A 19,628-nucleotide genomic window follows, 5' to 3' on the forward strand; every position below is an offset into this window, starting at 1 on the left:
CTAAATGATCCTCCCATGATCCTTGGAGTTCCATTACACAAGCTCGTAGCATGTCTTCTAGTGTTTGAATTGTTCTTTCTGTCTGTCCATCAGTAGACGGATGAAATGCTGTACTCATATTTAGTCGTGTTCCAAATGCTTCTTGTAACTTCTCCCAAAAATGGGATAGAAAACGAGTATCTCTATCGGAGATGATAGTCCGTGGGGTACCATGCAATCGTATGATCTCTTGAATATATGCATCTGCCATCTGCTTCATTGTCCAAGTAGTCTTCATGGCAATAAATCTACCCGTCTTTGTCAGTCTGTCCACAATCACCCATATAGAATCTTTTGACTTTCTTGAGCGAGGCAATCCTATGATAAAATCCATAGATACAGAGTCCCACTTCCAATCAGGTATTGGTAAAGGTTGTAGCATCCCTGGCATCTTCCCTCGATCGAATTTAATCTTTTGACATGTCAAACACTTTGCCACAAATCTCGAAGCATCTCGTTTAAGTCCCTTCCACCAAAATGTTTTCTTGAGGTCCTTCACAAGTTTATCTCTTCCTGGGTGAATGGAATAAGGGCTATTATGGGATTCCCTTAAAATTTTATCCTTCAATTCACGGTCATCTGGAATACACCATCGATTATGAATCATAATACCTCCATTCTCATGAAGGTGAAAATCAGTAGATTCCCCATTTTCTATCTTACATCTTATGTCATTCAGGAATGGGTCATGTTGTTGTTTCTGAATAATTTCATCGAATAAAGTTGGTTGAATAGTCATTGCATTAAGGATACCTTGAGCTTCTCCTTTTTGTACAATGACTAGGTCTAATCTCCTCATCTCCTCATAAATTTCTTGTGGTACAGAAATGAGTCCATTCACCATTCTTCTAGGTATTCGACTTAGAGCATCAGCCACTCGATTGGCTTTTCCTGGATGATATTGGATGTCTATCTCATAGTCCTTGATCAATTCCAACCACCTTCGCTGTCGCATATTCAATTCCTTCTGTGTGAAGATATACTTTAAACTTTTATGATCAGTAAAGATTTTACATGGAACACCATATAGATAGTGTCTCCACAACTTCAAAGCAAATACAACAGCAGCTAACTCCAAGTCGTGCACAGGATAATTTCCCTCATGAGGTCTCAATTGTCTAGAGGCATAAGCTATAACTTTCCCTTTCTGCATCAATACACATCCCAACCCTTCTTTTGATGCATCACTGATATATCTCATATTCCTCCTTATCAGTCGGCAGGGTTAACACGGTGCGCTAGTTAGCTTTCGCTTCAATTCTTGAAAAGCCTTCTCACATTTTTCCGACCATTGGAATTTCACATTCTTCCGTATCAGTGATGTAATAGGTAGGAAATCCTTGAAAAGTTATCCACAAACTTCCTATAATACCCTGCTAAACCCATAAAACTCCGTACTTCTGAAATATTTGTTGGTACTGGCCATTCCACAATCGCCTTTATCTTCTCAGGATCAACCATCACTCCCTCTTTTGAAATTACATGCCCTAAGAATGATACTTCAGATAACCAAAAATTACACTTACTTAACTTAGCATATAACTTCTTTTCTCTCAGTACATTTAATACTATCCGTAAATGATCCTCGTGGTCTCTTTTATTCTTCGAATACACTAGTATATCATCAATAAAGACCACTACGAATTGATCTAAATAAGCCTTAAAATATCTCTGCATTAAATCCATAAATGCAGCTGGAGCATTGTCAACCCAAAAGGCATTACCACAAACTCATAATGACCATATCTTGTTCTAAACGCTGTTTTAGAAATATCTTCATCAGCAATCCTCATTTGATGGTATCCTGATCTCAAATCTATCTTGGAGAAAACCTCAACACCTTTTAACTGGTCAAATAAATCATCTATTCTAGGAAGAGGATATCTATTCTTGACTGTAATTTTATTAATCTCCCTGTAATCTATACACAGTCTCATTGTTCCATCTTTCTTCTTAACGAATAATACAGGGGCTCCCCATGGAGATACACTTGGTCTAATGTATCCCTTCTGCAACAACTCCTCTAATTGTTTCTTTAATTCAACCATCTCTGCAGGGGCCATACGGTATGGACTTCTGGAAATAGGCGTAGCTCCTGGCACTAAATCGATGTGAAAGTTCACTACACGTCTAGGGGTAATCCAGGTAATTCTTCCGGAAATACATCTGGGAATTCCTTCACTATCGGAATTTCTTCTACTTTTAAGGGACTTGTGGTTGTGTCAATTACATGGCACAAATAAGCATTTCTCCCTCTTCTTACCTCCTTAGCAATCTTCATCATGGAAACAATTTTCACTCTCGATTTCTTCATAACTCCTTGATATACGATTTTACCACCTTGTGGAGTTTTTAACTGGATCGTCTGTGCTTCACATTCAATTACAGCTTCATATTTACTAAGCCAGTCCATTCCCAAAATTACATCATAATACCCTAATTCAAATTGTACCAAATCGGCCATCAACTCAGTACCCGCTATACTTATACAACATTCTTTACATAAATTCTCACACTTAACTCGTAAACCATCAGGAAGGTCTATTGCTAAGTCAATTTTTGACTGTTTTGGGGTTGGATTCAATCTTTTAAGCAACGAATGGGATATAAAGGAGTTGGATGCTCCAGAATCAAAAAGAACATATGCAGGTACATAATTCACAAGGAAAGTTCCGGAGATTACATTACCTCCATCTTTAACAAGTTCAGCCTCCCCGCTTCCATTGGCATCCAGATTATCATTTTCGACAAACTCGGGTTGTGCCTCTTCTTCAGTGCCCATGGCATACATTCTTCCAGCTACCTTCCCTGGATTGGCATACGATCCTCTTTGATTATTGCGATTAAAAGTCGATGCACCTTGGTTCCCTTTTGCATTACTCATTCCGAATCTGCTAGGTCCAGTTTGTGTTCTTACATATCCAGCTTCCTTCACATTCTTCTTAGTCGTTTCGGGGCAGTCTTTAGCAATGTGCCCAGGTTTCTTGCACTCAAAACATATAGACTTTCCTTCACAATTCCTTCCAAAATGCATCCTTCCACATCGAAAACATCCTCGATTTTTGGGTTGAGTAGGTTGTTGAAAGTTTGGCGTACGTACAATCGGTTGAACAACTCGAGGCTTCTTACTTTTCTCTTCTTCCTCGCTACCAAATTCCTTCTTTTGTTTATTTCGTTCTCTTTTTCACTAATCCTTTCTTGCGCCAATGCTCTATCATATAATTCTTGAAAATTGATACAATGTCCAACTTCTTCTGATAAGTGAAATTCAATCCTTCGAAATACCGTGTCACCTTGAACTTTTCCGACTTCACTAAGTCAGGTGCGAATCGGGATAACTCGACAAACTTTGCCGTATATTCTACTATCGACATCTTACCCTGACGTAAGGTAAGGAATTCACACTCCTTCTTAGTCTGAAGTGCTGGAGGATAAAACCTTTCCTGTAATTTCTCAAGGAACTTATCCCAAGTAAAATCAGGTCGTTGAGCAATATTTTTCACAGTCTTCCACCACATATCTGCTTGTCCATCTAAATAGAATGATGCTAACTTCACTCTTAGATTGGTTGGACAATTCACCATATCCAGGAGTTTTTCCATATAAGCGATCCAATCACTAGTAGAAAAAAGGCTACTTGCTGCGGTTAAAAAGTGCCCTATTGCTGCGGAATAGGGCGCGCAGCAATTGAGGGCGCAGCAATAGGTATTATTAATATTGCTGCGGTTTTAAAGACCAAACCGCAGCAATATAAGGTAATATTTTATATCAGAAAAAAAATCAGTATATTGCTGCGGTTTTTAAGCCAAAACCGCAGCAATATGTCCAGTACAGGAATTTTTTTTTTTTTTTTTTTTTGCATTTGTCAATTAAATTTGAAATATTAGATACAAACAACCAACCCATTCACCATCCACTCAATTCGCAAACAAACTAAAAATAAAATGACATGAATCTCATTAATATATAAAAATAAAAAATCTAATTACATTAATATTACAAAAGAAAATATGTAAAATGAAAAACCAACTGAAAAAACAATCTAAAAACAATAAATTAACAGATCTAAAAAAAAGATCTTAAATGAAAATATAAACTGACAGATCTAAGAAAAAACGAAAAATGAAAAAGCAAAAAAAAAATCTACAAAGAGGCCGATAAACAATCTTAAAAACAATAAACTAACAGATCTAAAAAAAAAAAACGATCTGAAATTGGAAAATAAACTGACAGATCTTAAAAAAGAAAATGAAAAAGCAAAAAAAAAATAAAACGATCTTAAACTAAAAATAAACTAACAGATCTAAAAAGGAAAAATGAAAAAGCAAAACAAAAAAATCTACAAGGAGGCCGAGGCGCGGATGAGATGACGACGTGAAATGAGCGAGTCCGTTGCGTTGCTGCAAATTTCACTTGCTTCGCCATCTTGAAACGACGACGAGATGAGCGAGTCGGCGAGATGAGCGAGACGACGAGGCGACGTTGCTGCGCTATCGCCACTGAGACGACGACGAGACGTTGCGAGCGACGATGTTTTGTTGTTCGGAGTTGGATTCTCGAGATGGGCCACCGAGACGCGATGCCGACGAGGTGAGAGGTGAGGTGAGAGGTGAGAGAAAACGGCTGAGAGAGGCTGAGAGGAGAAAGAAAACGGATGAGAGGAGAGAGCATTTGAGGAGAGAGAGGATGAGAGGGGCGCGGATGAGATAAGTGTGAAAAAAAAAACCCTACTTAACATAGACGCGTAACACGCTGGCCATGTCTTATATATATTATTTTAATAATTTTTAATGATATTGTTGCGGTTTCCCGCTCAAAACCGCAGCAATATTAAAATATTATTTATAAACATCATTTTATAATATTGCTGCGGTTTCCCGCTCAAAACCGCAGCAATATTAGTCTCTTCAAGCCCCACATTTTTTTCAAAATTCCCGTTGACTAATATTGCTGCGGTTTTTGGCGGGAAACCGCAGCAATATTGTAATTTTTATTTTTTTTTTCTTTTTGCGTGTTATATTGCTGCGTACAGGTAATACCGCAGCAATATCAGCGCAGCAAATAGCATTTATTCTACTAGTGAATCCTCGAACTTTATTGGATCAGGTTCCCCATCATAAGTCCTAGGATTGTGTGATGCTAACCTTTTATAAAACTTTCCCTCATCATCTGTATCCTTATTTACCTGGTTATTCTCCAACAGATTCAACAATCGGTATTCATATTTTCTAACTGGTTATTTCTAGCCTCCATTTGGTGAGTTGAGTCACCAGATCCTGATGATGAAGCACCAGCTCTAGTTCCTACCGTCCTAATTAAAGAAAATGAAATACTATTACCTTCCCGCTTATTAAATTAAGCACATAACATAAAAGTAAAGTAAAGAACAATCACATATGCACACCAAAATTTGCTCTTATATAGAAGCATATAGTTTCAACTTATACAACCATATCCGAGTAATCAATAATACTAGCTACATATGTATATACTATTTACATTAGTTAATACTACTATATTCTAATACATATACACGGCTCATAGGCCCAAAAGTTATTATACTTATATATATCCTAACATCATATACCCAAAAAAAAAAAAAAAAGATCATTTTCACTTTAAGTTCCTTCCAACAATCTAATCTAGTCGAAAAGTATCTCGTACGTAACCCTGTCACTACTACTCCTGAATCTATCTGTCCTGGTTTGAAATCCGAATCGTAACTTGAGCTACCCTCATAAGAGTAACTGATTTCATCTTCGATATCTTCATCTCCTTCTATGTTCTGATCTTCTATTCCGTCATCTTCTATCTCAACCTCTTCTATTTCCATTTCCGGATCCTCCTCTTCAATTTCTTCACTATCAGAACTAATATTTATATACTCAATTTCCTTATGGTCTTTCTTAGGCTGATTAACTTCTTCAGCCCTGCTTTTAGTTATCCTACTAGGACCTGCTTCATCCCCAAACTTCCTCTTTTTAGGAGGCACTTCCTTATTCTTGTTACCACCACCCATTCTAGCATTTCCCAGTCTATTTGAGCCTCTACTTCCTTCATTTTCCTAGTCTTATACTCTTCATATGTTATGATAATACCCTCTTTTCTCCCCTTACGATCCACTTCTTGGATCCTCCTATAAACTTCCTCAACCGTGACATTCCATTGTATCAACTTCTTGTCTATCGTAACATAGTCGATTTCTGACCCCCTTAATTCTCTGTCAGGAATATAATAGTCTAATATCTTCCAGTATTCTTCCATAAGATCTCTCCATGGATCATTCAAAGGGAAAGTCTTTACAAATGTATAAGCTTGAACTTCCGGACGAGCATATGGGTTTTCTTCTCCCCGGCCCATTACTTGATTATATTCCACAATTGCCTTCATTACTTGTCTTGCACAAGCAGGTGCATCAGTATAACATAAGCTAGTAGAGAATAGAGTGTCTGGTTCACGAACCCCTGGAATATCTTCACCTATGCTTTCAAAAGGGTATGTCCATGTATCCTCAGAATCAGAAGTTTCAATCACTATTGGCTCCCTCTACTTCCTGGATTCATCTACATCATCAAAACATAACATCAATTAACAACTAGTCTAACTCAAACTTCATAGTAATCACCTTATAAAAACATAGAATAGTCATACTTATACATTCTAATGTCTTAATTTAGCTCGGATACCACTTGTAACAGCCCAAACCTCAACTAATCTTAATCAACATCGTTTAATCACAACGGAAGCGTTATCAAACTAAGATTGGACTATTACCATGACATTCTCAAATTATAAGGAAGAGAATATCGAATTACCTCAAAAACATACTTTATACATTACTTAATGCATACAAAGCTGTCCTCATAAGAGCTCTTAGGTTACATACACCAAAAACTGACTAAAGTTCAGTAGTCTATCACTTGCTTAACTATGTAAACATATGTATATAGAAGTCATTACTTAATTTACATTATTGAAAGTCTATTATAAAAGTAAACACCTTCATCACATATCCTCGTACCAACCTGCATCAAAATCAAACTCTGCCACCCACCGAGTGACAGGCCACAGAAATGACAAAACAATCAGCAAAGCTGAGTACACACTGTATAATAGAAAATACAAGTTTAGGTGTATTTTGAAAACTAACACATAGTTTATAATAACAGATAATCACCCTTAACTTAGTTACTATGGTTTCACAAAATCAATCGTTTGGCATGAACGCGAGTGGAGAGGGGTACCACGCAGTACCAGCTGTCTCCAAACTAGTGAGGGTCGTCACCCAGCCTTTTATTGTTATGCTTGCAAGACTTACCCGGACATGTCCTATAATTTCCAGGAATTAGCCCCTCCTGGAAGGCAACAGCTAGGGACTCTACCCGCCCTAACTCGGGGTGCCTATTCATGCCTCACTTTCATATTTATAAAATAAGATATTTAATGGTTTATACTTTAAACCTCAATACTCAAAATCCTTATCAACTCATCCTTAATACTCATAACTCTTATCAACTCCTTTCAATTACCCTTACTTTGATAGTTGAGAAGATTTAGGGTTTTCATACTTAAAACTAGTTTTTAACATAATAACTTTGATAGAACTTAACCAATTATGTCTAAAAGACTTAAATAATACTCAAACATGTATTTCATCAAGAGATTACCAATTATCAATTACTATATAAGTTCATGTACTAAGCACATCCCATTTAGAAGCATAATCGTAATGACTTAGTGTATAAGTGTTGTTTAAGTCAATTGAAACATCTCTAATGAACCTTAGCATGTTATACTTATGTAATATACTCAATATACACATAATAATACACATATCATACATAAATTCATTTCATAAACATGCTTTACACAAGAAGGAAACAATCACTTAACTATAAGTATGGAAATCTCTAGGATAAAACCAAACTAAGTGTGTACCTTAGCTAAGGATGCTTAAAGCTCACGAAATTCCTTAATTCACTTGGTTAACTACTCCTACAGCTTCCCCTGAATGTATAAAATGCTAAAGATTAGTTTCAACAAGCTTATAGATATGAAAAACTAAGCTTAAATACAAGAGATGTAAACTGTTGAACTTACACAACTTATGTGATCTTTGAACAAGGTTTTCTATATGATTTTATGGTCTAAAGGTTGGAACCAAAGCTTGTACAATCTGTATGGATGTTTAGAAGAGTTCTATGTAGAGAAAAGTGGGTGTCAAAGAGGAGAAAATATGAGAAAGGAGACGAAAACCCAGAACAGCCTTTTATAGCCTGTTCTGGCGGTACCCAAGGAGGAGGGAAAAGTGTTCTGGGCAACGTCGGTTTCTTGGAGTTTCTGGGTGATTCTTACTTTAGGTGTTAGCCTTTGGTGTTGGCTATCATGCATACAAAGGGCTTTGAGAGATCGACACTTGAGTAGCTGCTAAGCAGCTTTCTTTGAGGATAGGTCTGAGCTGTAATTTCAGCTGGCCAGGTTTTACTATGTAAGCAATTTACCTTATTAAGCCACGTAATTCTTGGGCTTAAATGACCATTTTAACCTTAAGACATCCTAAGCATGTCATATATCAAGTTTGGTTAGGTTCTGAGCTCGGATTCAATCCCGAAAGGCTCTTTAACTGGAAGGTCATCGTTACCCGATAAAACAATCTCCATACGATTTTCACAATCTTAATGTTTAAGGCTCTCAAGGACTTTTCAACTTATCTATTGGTTTCCAAAGTCTTCTTATCCAATAAGAATGGTAGATCTTACCTACTTTTGCCCTCGTATGGTGTTGGAGAGTATTCTAATCTACTTTAAGCACTACAACCAAATGAAACTTAGCATAACTGATAGTTTCAAGTAACTATCTTCCACTAGAACCTTAAAATCCTATAACTCTATATGAAGTAGTCAATTAACTTACGTAAAACATATAAGTTAACTAATTAAACATAATATCATAGGAAATACACAGTTAGACTGCTCTGTAGTTACTTTAATACGATCTCATGCTTTAGCACATAATCAGGGTCTTGAGTTAGGGCTTCTTAGGGCTATTAGAGCTAGTTGGGTTTTCAAGAGAGAAGGCAGAGCCTCTCTCTCTAGAAACCCAATAACAATATTGAAAATACTTGTCGCAATAGTTTATTGAATATGGTGAAGTCCTAGATTAACAGCCAACAGCCATACCTGGCCTTTAACAACGTTTCACTTCGTTTTAGTTAGCTGTGCCAGGTTTTAGAAAGGAAAGGAAATTTTTTGTAGAGATATTCTTATAAAGAGCTTGTCTCATCCACTGATCATGGGAGGGAGGTAAGGTGATATATAGAAACCAATAAGGGGTATTTTGGTCATTTAGTGAATTAGAAGTAATAATTAATTCTCTCTGTATTCTTGTCACGCGATCTCTGAACCATAATTTTCTCTTAGTTAGTATAAATTATAAAAATTGAGTTCTTGTGAGAGTGTTCATAAATTGGTCAACAATAATTTTATCATATCAATTGTTTTACTTACAAAATACTAAAAGTACAAATTTTACAATGGTTAACATCAAGGTAGGTGGGTCCAGTACTACATTGTTTTGATTTTCAACTACCCAAAATGACAAGCAATGTGGGTGAATAAACCCCCCAAATAACAATAGTCACAATGGACTTAACACTGCCTTCCTCATCAGAAGTAGGGTAGGTGGTGGAAATTTTGTGCAAATAAATGATGCACAAAAGTCTAAACAAGATTAAATGGCATTTTCATTTTTAGCAGGCCACAAGTAGGTCCCTAAGGCGGTAAGTTCCTCAGTAGGAGTAATATTAGGTCCCTAAGGAGGTAAATTCCTAAGTAGGAGTAATATTCGGCTCCCACCTCCCAAAAAAGTAACTACGAAGAATTTCAAGACGAATCTTATGCTAGGATTATGAACGGTCTTTATCTGCAAATGTTGGCATTTAGGAGGGGCGGGGGGTTGAACTCCTTCAAAGCTTGCCAAAAGAGCCCCAACAACATAGTTTATGGTTTCGTTCTATTCCCCCGAATGGTGATACCAAAAGTTGGACAAATTACCTAAGTGTCAATCGACGGTCAGCATTTGCAGTCCGAAAATATAAAACATGATGATCTGAGGAATGCTTACGAATTTCCATGATATAATATAGAAAATTCATCAATGACAACCCCCACAAACAAAGCACGTGTGATTTCGGTAATATCAAGTGCGTGAAAGAGATCCCGACCAACAAACCTAGTATGAGAAACCTTGAAAAAACAACAATGGTGCACAAAGTTAGAAACTTAAAAAAAACTGATTGCAATCCTCTAATATGTCACAATTAAGTGTATGAACACCAATTGCAGGGCAAAACTACCAAGAATTATAAAAAATTAAAACCTTTACTCAATAAACACAAGAATGATAGAGAGAGAAAGTCGGAGATTTAGGGGATGAATGGGATAATTGGAGTGGGAAAAGTGAAAAGGATGAATGAGAGATGAAGAATTCTGGACAAAAGATGAGAGTTTGGGTTGGTTTAATTTTGCCTTCCTCCTCAAATTTTGATTAAAGATTATGTTTTCATACTTTGTTTTAGTACTTATTATGATTAGTAATATTAATTTACTATTTTAACGATGAATCTATGATCATATGAATCATGTATTGAAATAATTAAATTTCAGATTTGATTATTATATTTAGATTGAGTGTTTAATTATCAAAGCTTAAATTTTCAGGGTGTTAAAGATTAGAAAATCATAGTAGCATTTTATAAACTATGAAATGGATTTAGCTTATGAACTTAAGTATGTTTAAGTATGTTGAAAGAGAGTTTTAATAATTTATAGGTTGCTGGAATTTTAGAAAGGTTTTTTATAATGGAGTTTTATGGATTTTAGTGACTAGTATAGTAGTACTATGCTAGGTAAAATAAGTATTTGAAGTTTTCATGATAAAAACAATTTTTAAATATTTTTAAAGGGGATTGAAAAGTTCCTGGAATTTATTTGGAGTATTGATTTTGAATTATATTGGTTGTTTTAAGCAGAGATTACTCAATAGGCAATTTTTAAGAGAATTAAAGGTGGCCTAGCAATTTGTTTACATAAGGTACGTACATACCTATATGCTATGTAATGTAGTATCATGATTTTAGGAAGGAAATGTTGTAGTATCATGTATAGGAACTTTTTAAGTTCATATGTGATTTCTATTATGATTGGATTCTACATATTTTATGCCTCTATGCAAACATGTTGATTATAAGATTTTATTATGAGTCGAATATCATGTTTGTATGGAATATTGATGCAAACATTTTTCGTTGGGAACTTTATTTATAACTTCACATGGCCGGGGGAATTGATATATTTATTGAGTTGAATCATGTGTTCCCTTACATTATTATTTTCACTACTCTATGAGGATTGTGGGCGTTATTTGGTAAGTTGATAAGTTATGCCTTTGAAAGGTAAGTTGGTTGTTGGCTAGGTTCAACAAATAAGAAAGATTGGAATAAAAAGGAATTAATCTTCGGGTGTAAGTTGTATGATCCTTTATCTAATCCTAAGATCAAAAGAAGTTAAGTTGTGAATGTTTGATTATATGTATTTGTGTTGCTTGTGTGTCATAACCAATAATAATTGGTTAATCACGTAAAGTGTGACTTGGATATTAATAAACTTTAGACTGGTGCACGTCTGAAGTTGGACAATCAGAAGTTGGGGTACACGGTGAGCGTGCTGTGGCTTTTCTGGGAATTGGATTGATCACCAATCTTATTTTATTCAAAGGTTCCTTGATATCACATGTCATTTTGGAAGACCGAGTCGTGCCGTAGTTCCTCTTCCTAGGTGAAGGCAGGTTTTAGATAGACAACTCGGTCTAATAACAATTCCATTAAACTAATAAAAAGATGGTCAATGTTTAGTTTAGTAAAAGTTGTCTGCAGAATGTTAGATTATTATATTGTTATTTATCCCTGCTTATCATTTATTAGCATCAAGATAGAAATGTTTAGTATTATTATGTAGTACTCATCTTGGCTAATTACGTGCTTTGTTTGTGTATGTTGATCATGACTTTGCATTATTGATCCTTTGATGACTTATTTTGGTGAGCAGAACCTTTAGAGCATTGAATCTATATGTTTGTAGATGTTGCATCATGGGGATCTGGGAATGAAGAACTTGTGTAACAGATTGACTTAATTATTGTTTTTCGTTGGAACATATTATTTATGTTTGGTTTAAAGTTAACATTAACAGTATGTTTGATTTTTAAGTACTTTGATTATTTATTATATTTCTAGTATAAAGTTTAGTTATATGTTTTCGCTGCAAAATTCTGAATAAGCCAATACGTTATCACACGGGTGAAAATGCTTTGGTAATTCTCTAAGTTTTATATTGAAAAGTTATTTTTGAAAAGAGAGAATTATCGGGTTGTTACAAAGTGGTATCTTGGAGGCTTAGGTTATTTTCAAAAAAAAGTAGGCGCCTAACTACCTTGCTAGTTATTTTTAATAAACTTCTTAGAATTGAGCTCCTACTTATTCGTTTTAAAACACATTATTATTTTAAAACTAAGAATAGAAACATATTATGAAAAATTTAATTGGAATTCGAAATTTATAGGTCCAAATTAGTTTTTTACATTCGAAATTTTGTTCGAAAGATTTTATATGTAGTTCGAATTTTATATTCTTTGAAATTTTTTTAGGCTCAATTTCTTTTATTTGTGTTCGATTTTTTTTTATTAGGTTAGAATTTTCGGATTATATTCCAAAAAAAACTTCCAGTTCGAATTTTTTTAGTCGACATTGTTAGTCGAAATTTTTTATTAGTTTGACACTTTTGTTATTTTGTTATTTTTATTCGAAAGTTATAATTAGTGTATACATTATATTTTATCACCTTTAAGTTTTATTTGTTTTATTGTGAGAATGGATAGTATAGGAAGGACATATAAGATATAAATGTTATATGCATGCATTAAATAGTTAGTTCAGCATGATTATATTTTTCTTCCCGACTAACTGTTTATATATTTTTCTTTCCTGATAACTGTTTATATTTTTCTTCCCTCCTAACTGTTACATTCTTGTGCCGATGTTCTTGGTGGTAACTCCTAATTGTTTCCTGTTGGGAATTGCGCTCAGGGAGAGTACTAAGTATAGCTATTGGAATAGGTTTATTTGTTATAGATCCCTAACCATGTCTGTCAGACAAGTTGATAGAGTAGGAAGCTACTACAACCCAATTGTATTGAGTGATGGTGAGAGTGTTGGATGTCACGAGTTTGGAAGTGATAGCTACACTAGCCTAAAGATCATTATGTGTTATGTGTTAAAAGTAGGCATCTCTGCTAGCAATATATGAAGTAATTCAAGAGTTTGATCGTACTAGAGCGCAAACCTGAAAGGACATCTACAATGTTACCTTGAGACCTTATCTGAGTGATTCAGGGGTGGATGAAAATGGAAATCAACCGAAAAGGATTCGAAGATATACTAGATCAATGAATTTAGGTTATTATAATAATAATAATAATAATAATAATAATAATAATAATAATAATAATAATAATAATAATAATAATAATAATAATAATAATAATAGTAATAATAATAATTATTATTACTATTACTATTATTATTATTATTATTATTATTATTATTATTATTATTATTATTATTATTATTATTATTATTATTATTATTATTATTATTATTATTATTATTATTACTATTATTATTGTTATGTAGTGTTAAACTCGTAAAGTAATACTATCTCCAAAGGTAGGTTCTTCAATAGGAGACTTGTGCAACAACACCTGGACCCAAATCCGAACTTGAGCTCGACTTCTAAACCTGCAAAATGGGATCCACCCTGGAGGTTTGGGTTGTATTTCCCCCTCTGAAGCTTAAGTCAGGGATCAGGAGTAATAAAGGAAAACTTTTAGAGAGAGAAGGTAGAGAGAGAGAGAGAGAGAGAGAAAATTTATGGCAGAATAACAGTACACTGCCCTGAAAAACGTACCTTTATTCCGATTTCAAGGACTATTTATAGTGTGTGAAATAATTATTCTACCCTGAGGTCACCCTAATTTGGGAGCACTTGATTCACTAAGCAATGAAATTATGACACATGGCAAGCATTTTTGGAGAGTCCACATCATACACTATATACAAATGCCTTTTACAGATGCTGGGCCTAAGTGCAAATTGGGCCAAAAAGGTCGGCTAGTACAACTCTTTATTCAGAAGGTTGTACTTTCAGCCATATGCCTTTTGGACCCTGTACTTCCTGCAGTAGGGAAGGGACACGTGTAGGGGGTAGATGAAGACATGTGTCTTTTTTTATAGCCGTTGATCTTTAGGCTACAACATTTGCCCGTTAAAAGAGGATTTTTATCATTTAAGCGTCAAGATGGTTAAAAATTCTCTTTTAACCTAAGAGAACTGCCATATCTTTTTCGAATTGGAGAGGGCGCCAATTTGTTAGTCTCAACAGGTCAACCATTAGAGGCTTTTTGTATGCAACAATTATTTTTACCGGATTGGGAGGTCATTTTTACCTCCCTATAAATATATGCCTTTGTCCTATCTGAATTGATTTCATACCTTGAAAGAATTTTTCTAGAGAGAGACTCTGCCCAATTTTTTACTGAACTTTTAGAGAGAGAAAGAGCATCCGTCCAAGTCGCCGCCCACGTCCTCTGTTTGACCCTGGGTTTATTTTAGACAACAATAGTTGGTTAGGATGAGTAGGTACAAACCTTAGGCACTTCTCGTCGCCAATACCTATGTCGAGGTATTCTTTCGTCCTACCGGGTAGAGAGGATACTCTAATTAGTGCTCCGTCCGACCATTTTGCCGTTTATCGGCTGGCTCTGGACGCAGGGTTGATATTTCCCCTTCACCCATTTATTAGTCGTCTTCTTCATCATTACATCAGCCTTAATCAATTTGCCGCAAATTCTTGGCAAAATATATTGACCTTCTTGGTCGTCTACGAGCTAAAGAGTGTTACCCTTCCTTGGCCGCCTTTACCTATATACACTATGTATCTAAAGTTCCTAAGACGGTAGATGGGGCCTGGTTAGCATCTGCAATTGTCATGGCTTCTTTACATCTTGGGACAACACTTCCAAGATGCACACTTGGAAGGCGGAGTTCCTATTCGTCCAAGCCCCCAACTAAGCAGTGGCTAGCCAATGCTGCTATTTTAGCCGCACTAACACCGAACGAACGACTTCCTTCTTAGAGCTGGAGAACGATTCAGCTGAGGAAATGGTGGAATACTTCAGGATATCGGAGTATTCCACTCCAAATAACTCGTCTTTTAAGGGTCCGTCCAACTGAATTACCTTTAAAGAGATGTTCTATGATGATAACTTCCTGGTTGCCGCGGGCTTGCGGCAGGCCGAGGATTGAGGTACACCTCTTGATTTTCCCAACTAAATGGCCTCGTCCAATAACTATAACTTACTAACAATATGCTTTTCTTTTGCATCTTCTACTAAAGTCGTCCGAAAGAAATATTGGACAGGAGATATTAGCATGTCTAAGTTCACAAGCTCGCTATGGAAGGAATAGAGCACATCCGGCTCTGAAAAAAGGACGGATACCCTGGTAGGCTTCATACCTTCAACACCATAAGTTTTTATTTTTTTATATATCGTCCCTGTCGGTTGTCATAGTCCCTGGACGAGGTTTTTCCAACAAGCAAGCCGTCCAAAATCCTTTGGCTGGCTAGTTTCCTTAAACTTCATTTGTCTAGAAAGTGCATTTAACTTTACTGGACGAACCCTACTCAAAACCGAAAGGCGGTCAGGCATCTAAAGGTCGATCTCCTTCTTTTTGTTGGATTCGTCAGGGAATCAATATTTTTTATTGATTCCGGGACGAGCCACAATTATTTCACGGATGGTTCTTGCTCCGGACTAAAAGACGACCAAGATTTTGAGGCTGGTTTCCTTCTTTGGCAAAGCCTCGTCTCGAAACCAATATTTCATTGGTTTCTGGACGAATAAAATTTTCTTTGGTTAGGCTGCTCTTCTTCTTTGGGCAGGCTTCGTCCAGGTCTTGAATTCTTTTTTGTTTTTTGACGAGCCTTTTTCTTTTGACACTTGCTTTCCGAACTTGTCTTTTCTTGCCTTTCAGAAAATGCTCCAACGTCATAACGTCAAAGGCGTTGGCGGAAAAGCCGGCCACCAAAAAGAGGTCGACCACCGCGGGAGACGCTCCTCCTCCAAAGAAATCCAAAGGCTTCACAACCAAGAAAAAGAAGGCCGATTGCCCCACCTTGCCGAAGGTTGAAATTTCTCCGACGGTGGAGGAGACGACAATGATTCCCTATGTTGGGGAGGTTGGCATGACACCATCGACAACATCCAAACAACTAGACACGATTGTTCTGCTGGAAGACACTAAAGGGGCTGAAAAACAGATCCCCCAGCCGGACGAAGCTAAGGACGGCTCGGCTTTCTATGAGCTAGTGGCAGGGTTGTATTCCAAATTCCCTCTACTTACAGATCTGCCTCTCAGTCTTCTGGTGAGTCCTACTACTCCAACGTAGTTAAAACCCAACGTCTGTGGGGACCTCCAATGTGTTCGTCCAAGAGATTAGCAGTGGTCATACCCGTCCGAAATACTGACAACTCTCCTCTTTCATATAAAGGAAAAGGAGCAGCTGAAGCAGCTCCTGACGCTTCACTGATTTCATCGGACGACGAATCCTCAGCCGCTTTTGCCAGGATGACTTCGGTTGATCGTGAGAAGTTTTGCCAGGAGCTCTCCAAATGCTTTCCCGAGCATTATATCAAAGGCTTGAGAGGCGCTTCATCTGGGCATGTAGGCTACATGTTACAATTTGCTACTGAGGTATGACAAATATTTCCTTGTCGTTCTTCTCTTTTACTTGTGAAATAATCTGCCTCATTTATGATCATCTTTGACATTTTAATCATCCTTTTCTTCCTCAGCTCTTTGCTCGTAGCACAATAATAAAAGACTGGGAAATATTGTTCTGAAAGTAGAATAAGCAGCTTGTTCGAGATGCAACAATGGCAAGGGACAAGGCGATGCACGACATAGCTGAGTAGGAAATCCTGCATCGCCAGTCTAGGGAGGCCTGGGAGGCACTTAGCTGAGATGGAGTCGACCAACAAGAAGTATCCCATTCGGCTAACATTCGGCTAACTGAGCTCCTGAATGAGAAAGATCATTGAAGTTAGCTTTGACGACAGACAGGGACACTGTTTTTACGATGGTTCAGCTTAGGAGGGAAAATTGCCTACTAAGGGCGAAGAACCATCAGCTGAAGAGGGACGCGGCTGAAGCCTTCGACTATTCCAAAGAGGCCTTGAGTGAGGTCATTGAATCCTCTAAGTCTTAGGCTGTGAAGGCATTCGAAATGCTGGACGAGGCTGACGACGTTCCTCGATTCGAACGTCGTCTAGAATTCCAAGAAAGCCTTTAAGAGCCACAGTGGCCAGCGAAGAGCCTCTAGTTTTTCAAGAGTCTCCGGACGACTCTGCTAAAGAGGCCCTAAGTGAGGTCATTGAAACCTCTAAGTCCTAGGTTGTGAAGGCATTCGAAATGCTGGCCGAGGCTGACGACGTTCCTCGATTCAAACGTCGTCTGGAATTCCAAGAAAGCCTTGAAGAGCCGCGGTGGCCGGCAAAGAGCCTCTAGTTTTTCAAGAGTCTTCGGACGGTTCTGCCAAAGAGGCCCTGACTAAGGTAATTGAAACCTCTAAGTCCTGGGCTGTGTAGGTATTCAAAATGCTGGCCGAGGCTGATGACGTTCCTTGATCCGAACGTCGTCTAGAATTCCAAGAAAACCTTCACAGAGCCACGGTGGCCGGCGAAGAGCCTCTAGTTTTTCAAGAGTCTTTGGACGACGAAGAAGAGGAGGCGGCCGATCCAGAGACTCAGGATGACGACACCAACCTCCCCCCTGAATAGAACACTTAGCCTTGAGACCCATTGTTGTTGTATCTTGGCTGGATGCCTTTTTGTACTTAGTTTCTTTTTCTCTTTTTTGTAATCTATTAGGTTGTAATCCTTCTTGGATTTTGTATTAGAATCAATTTTCCAAACATTGTCTCTGCTTGAAAAAATTTCTGATAAAGTATCACACTACCTTGCCCAGTTCTGAATAAACATGGCCGAGCTAAATCCAAGATTTAGTTAAGTACCAAAGTTACTCGTCTTTGATAAAAAGACAGAAGTTTGGACGTTTTCCAACCTGGACAATTCTCTAACATGGACAATTGAAAACACAAGTACCAAAGTTACTCGTCCTTAAGTGAAGAAACGATTCACTTAAAATAGAATTTCAGACGTTATTATGGATGGATCCCCTCCTGTCCGGTCCTTTTTTTCTAAAATTTGTACAAGTGCTGGTATTGTTCGTCTGAGAATAATCACTATGTCCTAGCTTATTCGCACCCTTTATTGGACGAAGTAAAATCTAGATGAATTCTCTTTGTTCCGAGAAGGAGAACGGCCACGCCTAATAGTGACATTTTTTTTGTGCAAGATAAAGCATTCAGGATATAAGTAAACCGTCCTGCTTTTCTTTGTAATAACTTATTCCTTTACTAAGGTGGTTATTACTTGAGTGGCCATTCAATGGAAAGTAAGATCCCTTTACTAAGATTTCTTAATTCTGGCCGTTTTATTTTAGGAGATTGATGTTTACATTTTAGAGTTCATCAGCTGAGAACCGTCTGTCATGTCACAAACATTAGAGGTCTAAAACATGTTTGGCCGATCTCCTAATAGAAGCATCATTTGCCAAGGAGATTGTCCTAATATTGCTCTTTGTTTGGTGAACGTATATATTTCTTTACTTTGTTACTTATTATTTTATTTTAGACCACTGTTTTGGCCGGTGGTAAGATGCCCCTTATTAATTGCTAAGACATAACAAGTAAAGACACAATCATAGAGCGAAAGTAGAATTGTATTATATTAATTTCGCTTGACCAAGAGCCAAGATACATGCATACATATCTACTTTATTCATTTATGTGTTTTAGCACTTTTGGTAGAGTGCAAGAAGCTTCCACTTTAATTACACCAGACATTGTATTTTTCATAGTATCTGAGTTCCAAGTCCGAGGAATTGGACGACCAACCATAGTTTCAAGACGGAAGGTGCCGCTTTGGACTTCCTAGATGGTCTTGTAAGCTACTTCCCAGTTTAGCGTGAATTTGCCCATCTCTTTGGCTCGGTCGACCGCTTCCATTTTCCTTAGAACAAGGTCCCCCACCTTTAGTGGTCGTTTGGCCACTCTTTTGTTAAACTCTCGAGCCATTAGGAGCTTATACAACTGCATCCTTAACAGAGCATTGCCCTTGACTTTTAAAACCTGGTCCAAGGTCGTGCGAAGGGCAGCCTAGTTGGATTCCTCTAAATATAACATGACTCTCAGGGTGTGTTCTTCTATCTTAATGGGCAGGAAAGCCTCGGAACCATAGACGAGCATGAATGGGGTCTCCCCAGTTGAGTTCTTGGCTGTAGTTCTGATAGACCAAAGAACCAACTGCAATTCTTCTACCTATAAGCCTTTCGCATTGTCTAGCTTCTTTTTTAT

Source organism: Beta vulgaris, chromosome 6, assembly GCF_026745355.1.
Source record: "Beta vulgaris subsp. vulgaris cultivar EL10 chromosome 6, EL10.2, whole genome shotgun sequence".
Taxonomy (NCBI): domain Eukaryota; kingdom Viridiplantae; phylum Streptophyta; class Magnoliopsida; order Caryophyllales; family Amaranthaceae; genus Beta; species Beta vulgaris.